The sequence below is a fragment of the Dipodomys ordii genome, unplaced genomic scaffold (assembly GCF_000151885.1).
Source record: "Dipodomys ordii isolate 6190 unplaced genomic scaffold, Dord_2.0 Scaffold138, whole genome shotgun sequence".
Taxonomy (NCBI): Eukaryota; Metazoa; Chordata; class Mammalia; order Rodentia; family Heteromyidae; genus Dipodomys; species Dipodomys ordii.
In genome coordinates, this window is record NW_012267354.1 from 2090286 (window position 1) to 2102069 (window position 11784).

The window sequence follows — 11784 nt, forward strand, 5'->3', positions numbered from 1 at the left end:
AAGTAGCATTTTAAAAAGGTAGAGAATTTAGTCAATTACGAGGTGACTCCTCCATGTCTTCATGACACTATAAAGACAGTAATTGTTAACAAGTAAACTAACCACTCTGAACCTGAATTTCCCTTTCTATATTATAAAGCTAACAATAGCCATCTCTTTGGGTTTTGATAAGGTTGATATTAAATATAAAAGTGATTGTGGTTTCATATATCCAAAGTAATAGTTTACAGATTTTTGTTCCTGGGTAAAATTCAACAGAGGAAGTTAGAATGTTTTATGGAGATGATGAATCATGCCATTTCTGGGAGGCATTACTGAAACATTAAGAGTTAAAGTATTGAGGCAGCAACATGGAAGGATCAGAAAACCAGATCTGAAAGAATCAAGAAAGCCTTATCCAAAACCAATGATCCAGGGCAATAAATGAATCATCTCTATAATCTATGTTAGGTACTTGAACGAAATTTTAAATACTTTTATTATCATTTCTCCCATCATAATTTGTGGCAGTGGCTTTATATTAACATGCCAGCTTGCCTGTGCTTAAAAATTTTCAATTTTGTGTATTTTTTCTTGCATACTTAGTAAAAAGTATGACAAATTTCACTACAGCTTTTCAGACTTAACAGAGAATATTATTTACAACTGTACATTTAAAACTTACCTTCAAAGTTTTTCATTTTTCAATTGATACAAGTTGCAAAGACAAAAAGAAAAGGAAGCATGGGCCCGGAAGACAATACTAGAAAATGGCATACTGCCTTGTGGGCATACTATTTGTATGCTCTTGCTGAGACCTCCTGGGCATTGGTTTCATCCAGGCCATTCATTTGTCCTCCTCCCCAGTGAGTCAATGGTGACAGTTCCTTGGGACATAATTCTTTATGAATATGCTTCTGAGCTACAATCATTTACATACTAAATTAAGGTTGAGAACAAGTCTCTTGTTAGATCTAGTCTAACAAGCCTCCATTCAATTCTTCAATATATTGGACACTAATTTAAACAGCTTGGAAATTCATTTAGAAACCATGCAGGATTGTTTCCAAGACTGTGAACAGATAGCAAACTCTGTTATGCTAAAGTCATTTACATGTAATTTCATAAGGCTTATATATGAGTATGCATTCTTCTGCATATTTTAAATAATCTTTAGATTATCTAGTACATAAAATAGCATAAATGCAAGGTAATTTATTATGATAACTTTATATTTTAAAAGTTTATTACCCAAAATAATGGGTTTCAGTATGGTATTTGCACACGTGTGTAATGTACTTTCATCTTATTCAATCCCCATCACTGTAATTTGTTCCCTTTCCCTCTAATGCCTCCTTCCTGAATAGTACTCCATTTAGGTTCATCTCTTTTGGTTTAGTTGTATTTATGGATCTAGAGTTTGCATATAACAGAAAATAAGCAGTATTTATCTTTCTGAGGCTGGCTTATTTTACTTCACAAGATACTCTCATTTATTTTCCTAAAAATTTCCTAAAAGTTTCATTATTTATGAAATAATAATACTCCATTGTGTATATATACTATACTTTGTTTATTCATCAGAATGATGAACAACTAGTCTGTTTCTGTAACTTGACTATTGTGAATTGTGCAGTGATAAGCATGAATGTTAATGTATTATATAGTGTTTTACATTCCACTGGGTATATGATCAGCAATGTTATAGCAAGATTGTATGGTAATTTTTAGAGGTTTAGGGTTTGGGTTGGATTTTTTTGGAACCTCCATAGCAGCTAGACTTATTCCCAAAAGAATGTTTTTTCTACCAAATCTTCACCAGCCCTTGTTTTCCTAATCATAGTATTACTAGAGTAAGATGAAATCCCAATTTTGTCTTTATAGTTTCTTCATGGCTAAGGATGTTGAACATTATTTCATGTGTTTATTAGTTATTTGGACCTTCTTTTGAAAGCTATCATTTATTTGCCCTTTTATTAATTGGATCATTGATTCTTTTTGTTTATATTTTTTATATTTTAGATATTAATTCCTTGTCATATTGCAAAAAATTTCTCCCAGTCTGTAGGCTGTCTCTTCAGATTGATAATTGATTCCATTTTTCAATTCTTGCTCTTATTTCCTGCGTGTTGAATTACATAAACATCACACCTATCCCATCCCTCATCTTCTCTGACATCATAGTGACCATTTACATCACTCCTGGTAACATAAACTCCATAGTACACAACTTCAGTTTTGCTTCCTGGCTCTTGTGCGGGACAATCATTCTAGGACTCATTGTGAAAGGCTCATTAGGAAATATTAGGACTATATCTAGAAGCAGTTTTCCTATTTTTAGCCTCTATCGGTTTCAAAGTTTTAAGTGTTATATTAAGGTTTTGATACTTTGTAATTCATTTCTGCACAGGGTGCTAGACAGGGACCTAGTTTGTTTGCAACATGTAGTTATCTGCATTTTCAGCACCATTTTTTCATTTTTTTTCTCCAATGAGCTTTGACACCTTTGTCAAGAATCAGATGGGCTGTAGCTCTGTGGACTTATTTCTGGGTCTTCTTTTCAGCCCCACTGATGTGTGTGTGTGGTTTTGTGCCATTATCATGTGGTCTCTGTTGCTATGGCTTTGTAGAATTATGAGCCTTAGAGAACACAATTAAAGATAAAAATGGCTTTGTCGTAGAGTTTGAAAATTTGTATTGATATTCCTCCAGCAGTGTTCTTTCTGCTAAGGATTGTTTTTGCTATTCGTGGTCTTTTATTGTTCCATATGAATTTTTGGTTGCTTCTTCTATTTCACTAAAGAATGAAGTTGGGATATTAAATTTGTAGATAGCCTCACCTCCCAATCCAGGAGCATGGGAGGTTTTCACTTCCTTAGTTTTGCTTTAATTTCCTTTTTCAGGTTTTTAAAGTTTTCATTGTAGAGGTCCTTCACTTCTTCAGTTAACTCCTAGGCATTTTATTTTTTGTGGGGCTATTACAAAAGGAGTTGCTTTCCTGATTTCAGCTGCATTCTTCTCATTGTTGGCATACAGAAAAGCCATTGATTTTTGAGGGTTAATTTTATACTCTGCCACTTTGCCAAAGTTTCAGATCTGCTTGAGTAATTTGGGAGTGGAGTCCATGGGGTTCTTTAAACACAAGATCATGTCACCTGCAAAGAGGAAGAGTTTTACTTCATTTTTCCCCAGCAATCCCACTTTTGGGCATTTACCCAAACGATCACAAACCAGGCTATACTAAAGCGACCAGCACAACTATGTTTATCGCAGCATTATTTACCATAGCTAAGATATGGAACCAACCCCGATGCCCCTCAATAGATGAATGGATCAAGAAAATGAGAAAAAAAAATATATATATATAATGGAATTCTATGCCTCCATCAAAAAGAATGACACTGCCCCATTTTTCAGGAAATGGAAAAGCTTGTAAAAAATTATATTAAGTAAGCCAGGCCCAAAGAAACATAGGTCCCATGGTTTCCTTTATTTGCAATAACTAGTATATGTCTAGGACAAGCAGAAAAGTTCAAAAGCTATGTACATATGACCATATGTACATATAAGATGGTGCTAAGCAAAATGAACCCCAAGATAGAGACACAAGTGGTTTCAGCTTTCTTGCTGTAGTTTTTAACGTACTTATAATGAACCGTGTGATTTGTTTCTTTTGTATATTCTCCCTCCATGGTATAACCCCTGTTTTCACTGGATTTGATTCCGGTGCCCTGAATCTTGCATATACATTTTTCTAATTTGGGGAGGGGAAGGGAAACAACAAAATGCTGAAATAAGGATACAGGTTGACCCATTGTAACAGTGAGATGTACTAGACACTATGTTGAAAATGAACTTTACAGCTTGGGGGGAGGGGGAGAGGAGGGGCAGGAGGAAGGGAAAACAGAGGAGGACTTAGTACTTAGGGAGAGCGAGACAATCCACGGAGGCACAGACAGTGAAAGGTGGACAAAAGAAGTGTATTTTCACTATTTACACCAGAAAAGGGTCTTGAGACCACCTTGTCCTGGCTAGATCCCAGCACCAAGAGCAGCCTCCACCACCAAGCCTCCAAGCCTCCAATGGGCAGTCCTGACCCCCGACCTTTATGAGTTGGTCTGCAAACCTCCAAACCTCAGACCTCCAAAGCTGTAAAGCTCCGAACCTCCGAAGGGGAGGCCTTTCCCTGTCTCCCCTTCCTCCTCTTCTGCAGGCCTCTCTGCTCTCCACAGGCCTGCCCTGCTGCAGTCTCTCCTCCACTCCTACTCCTCTCCTCCCTCTGCGCTAACTCCCTACTAACCGTTTTTTCCTAACAGTCCTTCCCTAACGCTTTTCCAACTGCCATTCATGCTCCTCCCCCAAGCTGCCCACTGTCCAATCACTTCCTGACAGCTCACCATGTGAGGCTCGAGCTCCACCCCTCCAGTGGCATGCCACGCCCCTTTCAGCCGCATGCCCCACTCCTTCGGCGGCATGCCCCACCCCCTTTCCGAGGCATGGCACGCCCCTCGGGCGGAGCTCCGTGGGGCTGTGACGTCAGCCTCTCCTGCAGAGCGGTGAGGCTCACCTCCTGATGCCCCGCCCCCTCCAGGAGGCCGGGCCACGGGGCCACACTGACTATTGGGCCCTGCTGATTATCAGGGACCCACGGATTATTACAGAAGTGACATCGCTCATTACCTTACTCAGGTAACTGTAACCCCTCTGTACAGTATTTTTACAATGAAAAATAAATAAAAGAACACTCAAAAAGAGATAAGTGTATTTACACTATTTACACCAGAAAGGGCGCCTGCGACTACCTTGTCCTGGGCTGGATCCCCAGAACCAAGCCCAGCCTCGACCTCCAAACCTCCAAGCCTCCAGGGGGCAGCCCCCACCTTTATTAGTTGGTCTGCAAACCACCAGTCAGTCTCCAAACCTCCAAACCCCAGACCTCCAAAGCTCCAAAGCTCCAAAGGGGAAGGCTTTCCTTTTCTTTCCCTCCTCCTCCTCTGCAGGCTTCTCCACTGTCCACAGGCCTCTCTAAAGGGAGATCCCAAATGGCCCCTGGAGGAGGCTTGCCCTGCCCTCCACAGGCCTGCCCTGCTCTGCTCAGAGCAGGCTTTGCCCTCCTGCTGTCTGCTCCTGCTCTCCTCTCTCTCTCTCTACTCTCTTCCTGGCTTTCTACCCTACTCCGCGATTCGTGTTCCTTCCCCAAGTTGCCCACTGTCCAATCCCAATAGACAGCTCAGCATGTGGGGTTCGACGCCCCACCCCCTCCAGCAGCACGCCCCGCCCCTTTCTGTGGCATGCCCCGCCCCTCTGACTGCGTGCCCCATGAGCTGTGACATCAGCTCCTCGATGCTCCGCCCCCTCCAGCGGCTGAGCCTTAGAAGCATGCTGATTATCGCCCCCCCCTCCGCTAGTTATTACAGTAGTATAATTTGAAGTTAGGTATTGTACCTAGTTATTGGTCTTTCTACCCATTTTTACTTTGGTTAGTTAGGGGACTTTTGTGTTTTCATAAAATTTTGGATGTTTCTTCTATTTTCTTGAAGAAGGGGTTTTGATGGGCCTATTGCTATGCTTATAACTTTTGGTAGTATAATTATTTTCACAATGTTCTGCTGACTTATGAACATGGGAGCTCTTTCTTCCTCAGAAATTCTGTGATTTTAACACAGGGCTTTACTTTTCATTTAAGGACCATCCTTTTTTTTTCTCTCCCCCAGTACTAGGAGGGAATTCAGAAACCTTGAAAATGCTATGAAAAGCACTCCACCTCCTCTGAAAGCCTACTTTTTGTGTGTATGTGCTGGTCCTGAGGCTTGAACTCAGGGCTGGACTTTTTTTTTTTAATCAAGGCTAGTACTCTACCACTTGGCCAGAGCTCCACTTATGGCTTTTGGGGGTAATTAATTGGAAATAAGAGTCTCATGGACTTTGTTGCCCAGTCTGGCTTCAGATCACAATATCAGATCTCAGCCTCCTGGGTAGCTAGGATTACAGGCGTGAACCACCAGCGCCTCACAAAGCCTACACTTCTGTGAAGTGTTCTAACACTTTCATAGTCTTAGTTACGCTGGCAAGTGCCTGTCGCTTCTTCCTGGGACCCCCCCCCTTCTAAGATAAAACTAAGGGGTATCTAATATTACACAAACATCTGAATACATTTTTAAAGAAAATACAACAGGAAGAAAATAATCATAAACATTACTTACCAAAGTAACTCGATGAAGCTCTATAGGGCTGCGTGAGGTGAATTGGGGTGGGGGGATCTTTCACTTCCCTCAGCATCTGCAGGTGCCTGGTAACCGGCCTTGAGAGCTTCTGAGCCCACATAAACTTGTAGTGGACAAAAGAAAAAATGAAGTAAAGTATAAGGCCCCTCAGTATGAACAATATGTAATAGAGACACTCCCAGACAGGCTTGCTGATGATTAGGGCCAGAACACTGACATGAGAGTCACCACGACCGGGATGACAATGAGCACTTTGATGGGCCTTTCCCAATGAATCCTAGAGTCATCGATCGACCCGTACAAGAGCCAAGAAGCAAAACTGAAGTCGTTGACTATTCAGTTTATGTTACCCGGGATATGTAAATGTCACTGTGACGTCATAGAAGAGGTGGGGCGGGGTAAGTGTGATGGTGATGTAAATTCAGCACTGGAAGCAAGTGGCCTTCCCAGCCAGCCACGTTACTGAGTCTACCCAAGGTAAATCAGCACGGATGGTTGAAAATGCCACAAAACGTGGAAACACGCAGGAGGCTGAGTAGAGAAATGATCAGCAAATGTCTGCAGAAGCTAAACGAATCCTCCATTGGATGGTAGAACCCAGTCTCCACAGGATCTTACTCCTGGTCTACCCACTTGAGGCTTGACCCCAGCCTTGTTTGCTTTTATTATTTTCTGAATAAGGTCTCACTTTTTACCCAGACCAGACTGCATCACAGTCTTCCTATTTATACTTCCTGTGTTGCTGGAATGATGAGTTTGATGTTTTGTTTTTTAATTGAGATGGTCTTTGAACCTTTGGTCTTGGCTGGCTTCTAACCATAATCTTTGCGATTTTTGCCCTTTGAGTATGGAGGATTAAAGGTGTGGCTCACTAAGCCTGGCTTCTCTATCTTCTAGCCTCTCCCTCCATTACTTTTAGTATCTCATTGTAGACATCTTTCACCTCCTTCATTGTTTATCTTTTGAGACTATGATGATTGGGATTGTTGTCCCAATTTCTTTCTCAGTAAATCCATTGTTGGTATATAGGAAAGGTGTTGTTCATAGGTTGCAAGTCTTTATTTAGACCTTTGGGATCCTTTAAGTATATCTTCTGCAAATAAGCATCATCTCAGCTCCTCTAATACTTGTCTTTTCCTTTTCATTTGCCTTTTCTTGTGTGTGTGTGTGTGTGTGTGTGTGTGTGTGTGTGTGTGTATCTGTTGTTCAAGTGTGTTTCTGTTGTCTCTGTTATAGGTTGTGGGCCTGGGTGCTGTCCCTGAGCTCTTTGCTCAAGGCTAGCACTCTTAACACTTTAAGCCATAGTACCACTTCTGTTTTCTCTGGTGATTAATTGGAGATGATTCTCACAGACTTTGCTTTCAGCCACCATACTCATATTTTAGCCTCCTGAGTAAATAGGATTACAGGTGTGAGCCACCAGTGCCCAGCTCTACCTTTTTTCTTTCCTCTTTCTTCTAATTTCTCTAGCTAAGAATTCACCTACCATGTTGAATAAGAATCAAGAGATTGGATACATGTCTTGGGATTTTTTTTGGGGGGGTTGTTTTTGGTTTTTTGTTTTGTTTGTTTGTTTTTGTTCGTGGGGCTTGAACTCGGGGCCTGGGCGCTGTCTCTGTACTCTTCAGCTCAAGGCAAGCTCTCTACCGTTTGAGCCACAGAGCCACTTCTGGTTTTCTAGTGGTTTATTGGAGATAAGAGTCTCACAGACTTTCCTGCCCAGGCTGGCTTTGAACTGCAATCCTCAGATCTCAGCCTCCTGAGTAGCTAGGATTACAGGCGTGAGCCAACAGTGCCCGGCTACATGTCTCTGTTTTTAAGGGAAATGCTTTCACTATTTCCCCAATTAGAACAATGTTGTCTATAGGTTTGTTATAAGTAGCTTTTATTATATTGATATATGCTTCATCTAACCCTACTTTAGGTATTTATTATGAAAGAGTGTTCCATTGTATAAAAGCCTTTTTCAACATTTATTAAAGCAATTATATTTTTATCTCTATGCATTGGATTACATTTATTCATCTGCATATGATGAATATGCTTACATTCTTAGGATATAATCAACTTGTTTATGTGGCATGAACTTTTTAATGTGCTCTTTAGTTTTCAAATAGTTGGTTAATTTTTTAATCTATATCATCAAATTGATCTGTAATTTTTGTTGTTGTTGCCATATCCTATCTAGATTTTGTATCAGATGAAACTGGATTAATAGGAGATTTTGAAATAGTTCCTTCCATTTCTGTTTTAGGGAATAATTCAAGAAACATTGAGTTAATCGAATATAACAATGAACCCATCCAGTCATGAGATTTACTTTGCTGGGAAACTTTCTCAAAATCATCACTCATTTTAGACTTATTTAAATTATTTACATCCTTTTGATTGTAATTTTCTTTTTTATTATGGTACTTGGGTTTAATACAGGACCATGTCCTTGCTAGATAAGTTCTCTATTAGAACCCTACCTCAGAATTACTCAGTTCCATCATTTGGAGGTTATGAACATTTTTGTATATACTTTTATTATAAAAATACTGTTCAGAGGGGTTACAGTTACATGAGTAAGGTAGTGAGTACATTTCCTATCAAGCATTGTTACCTTCTCCTTTGTTTTTCCCATACCATACCTTCTTCCCCCCCACCAACTTGTAAAGTTCATTTTCAACATAGTGTCTTGTACATTTCATTGTTACAATGGGTCAACCTGTATTCTTATTTCAGCATTGTGTTATTTCCCTTCCCCTCCCCAAATTAGAAAAATGTATTTACAAGATTCAGGGCACCGAAATCAAATACAGTGAAAACAGGTGTTATACCATGGGGGAAGAACATACAAAAGAAACAAAAAAAATCACATGGTACATTATGAGGTTATAAACTTTTGAAGAAGTCATGTTGCCTTTATATTTTGTATTTCCTATGTTTCTGCATTGCAATTTGTAAATCAGTTTGGATATATATCTCATTTCTTTTTTATTATTTTTTATTATATTTTTTTATTGTGAGAATACCATACAGAGGAGTTACAATTACATGGGCAAGATAACGAGTACATTTCTTATCAAGCATTGTTGTCTCTTCTTTGTTTCCCCTTCCCATCCCTTCCCATACTCACCCCCTCCCCCCACCCAAGCCTTCCCCCATCTCCCACCAAAATTGTAAAGTTCGTTTTTTTGACATAACGACTTGTACATCTCATTGTTGCAATGGGTCCACCTGTATCTCTAGTTAAACGATTTGTTTTTTCCCTTCCCCTCCACAAATTATACCATCAAATACAGTGAAAGGGGTTATACCATGGGGGAGGGACATACAAAGCAACATACATTTCTTTTTTTGTTTGGGGTGTGATTGCTCTCTTGTTTGGGGCTTAAATCTTTGATCACTAAAGAAGAGAAAGAAGGCAAAATTCAGAACCACATCAGATATTTAAATTTATAACATAATTTAAAACATTGATTCCAAAAAATGTTAGAAGGGGAAGGAACTAGAATAGTTATAGAGGAGTTTGAAAATTACTACATCTAGAGATTTTTATAATTAAGTACTACAAAATAAACCCAAAGTTTAGTACTTTTGCGTTTTTGTCTCGATTCTATTGTTCTCTGTGTGTATTTCTCATTTGCTCTATTTTTCTGTCTGTTGTCACTCTTAATATAAACTATAATAAATATATAACATTTCTATGATATATGTACATGTAATATATAATATATATTAAGACACTAAATTCTGTTTTAAAATGGAGGTAGGAAGGAGGGTAATGGAATATAATAGAAGGGTAGAACTTGTTTAAAGTATATTTGATGCTATCTATGAAAATATTACTTTTTGAAACTTTTGTACAATAAAGGTAGGCTAATAAGTATTAAATCACTCTGGATCCATTCATTGTAAGGAAATCTAAGTTGTTTCCATGACTGGGCTATTGTGAATAGTACTGCAATGAACATGAGTTGGTAGATGCCTTTATCTTGACCTGCACTTTTTTAAATAAATTCCTAAGAGTGATATCACTGGATCATAGGATAGTTCTATTTTTCATTTTTTGAGGAATCTCCATACAGCCTTCCACCATGGTGGCACTAGTTCACATTCCTACCAACAATATATAAGGGGCTTCTTTGTCTTCACATCCTTGCCAGCATTTATTTGTGTTCTTGTTAATCACCACTCTTTCTAAAGTACCATTTTGATTTGTATATGTGGCCAAAGATATATTTTTCATGTATTTATCAGCCATTTTTTTCTTCTTTGGAGAAGTGTTTACTAAGTTAATTTATCCATTTATTGACTGAGTTATTGGCTATGGGGGAGATTAGTTTATGAAAAGATATCTTATGTATTTTCTATGACTGTGATTGACTGGGGAGATGAATGAGAAATGGGAGAGGAAAAGACAGGTGGAGGATGAATAATGTTGAAATCCATTGCATCTATGTAAGAAGATGGCATACAGACACTCAAACCTGTTGAATAATGAGGAGACAGAGGGGATAAAGAGAACAATCAATGCAGCTAATCTGATTAAAACATAATAAATGCATGTGTGAAATACCATAATGTAACTCCTTTGTATAATTAATATACACTAAAAAAGAATTATATACCCTTTAAAAATGAATGATAGGAATGTGAAACATCCTGCTGGGGTGTGAGTAGTAGTAGGAAAGGCAAAGGTGAATAGGGAGGGTGAAGGAGGTTGACTATAACCAAAATACTTTATAGACATCTGTGAAAATAGGAAACTAAAATGAGAGATTAGTTTGGAAAGAGAGGAGAGAAGATGGTGAGTCTGATCAAGGTACATTGTATGTATGTATGGGTGTGTCAAAATGAAAGTCCCTTGTACAACTAATTGATGCTAATGAAAATGTTACCAAAGGAGGATAATCTTAAGAGAGGATCTCAAAGTCTCAATAGCTATATGCATATAATCATTTAAACTAAAATATTTATCAAAATGAATTCCAAGAAATAGAAACAAGAGGTGTTTTTTTCCTTTGTTGTTGTTTTTGTTTTCTTTACCTTTATCTGTCTTTGGGAAGGTAAGGGTGGCGCAGAAAGGGCGGGTCATAGGGTGAACAGATGCAGCAGTGATACCAGATACCATGTTGGAAATGACCTATTCAACTTGAAGGGAGACAGGAGGGAAAAACTGGGAGAAAGTGAGGGAAAGGGTAACACTAGTCAAAAAGAAATGTAATCAGGGCTGGGAAGGTGGCTCAGTGGTAGAGCACTTGCCTTGCATGCATGAGGTCCTGGGTTCCATTCCTCAGCACCACATAAGCAGAAAAGCCAGAAGTGGCTCTAGTGGTAGAGTGCTAGCCTTGAGCTAAAGAGCTGAAGGACGGTGCCCAGGCCCGGAGTTCAGGTCTTATGACCAATAAAAAAAAAAATGTAATCAATACCTAACATATAACTAAACCCCTCTGTGTATCACCCTTACAGTAACAATAAATAATTGGTTAATTAGAAGTGTGAAAAAATCTGTGACACAAACAAATGAAATAATGAAATAAAAAGTTATGTCTGAAGGTCTACCAGCAGGAAGTGTACACAGAGGAGTGTACAC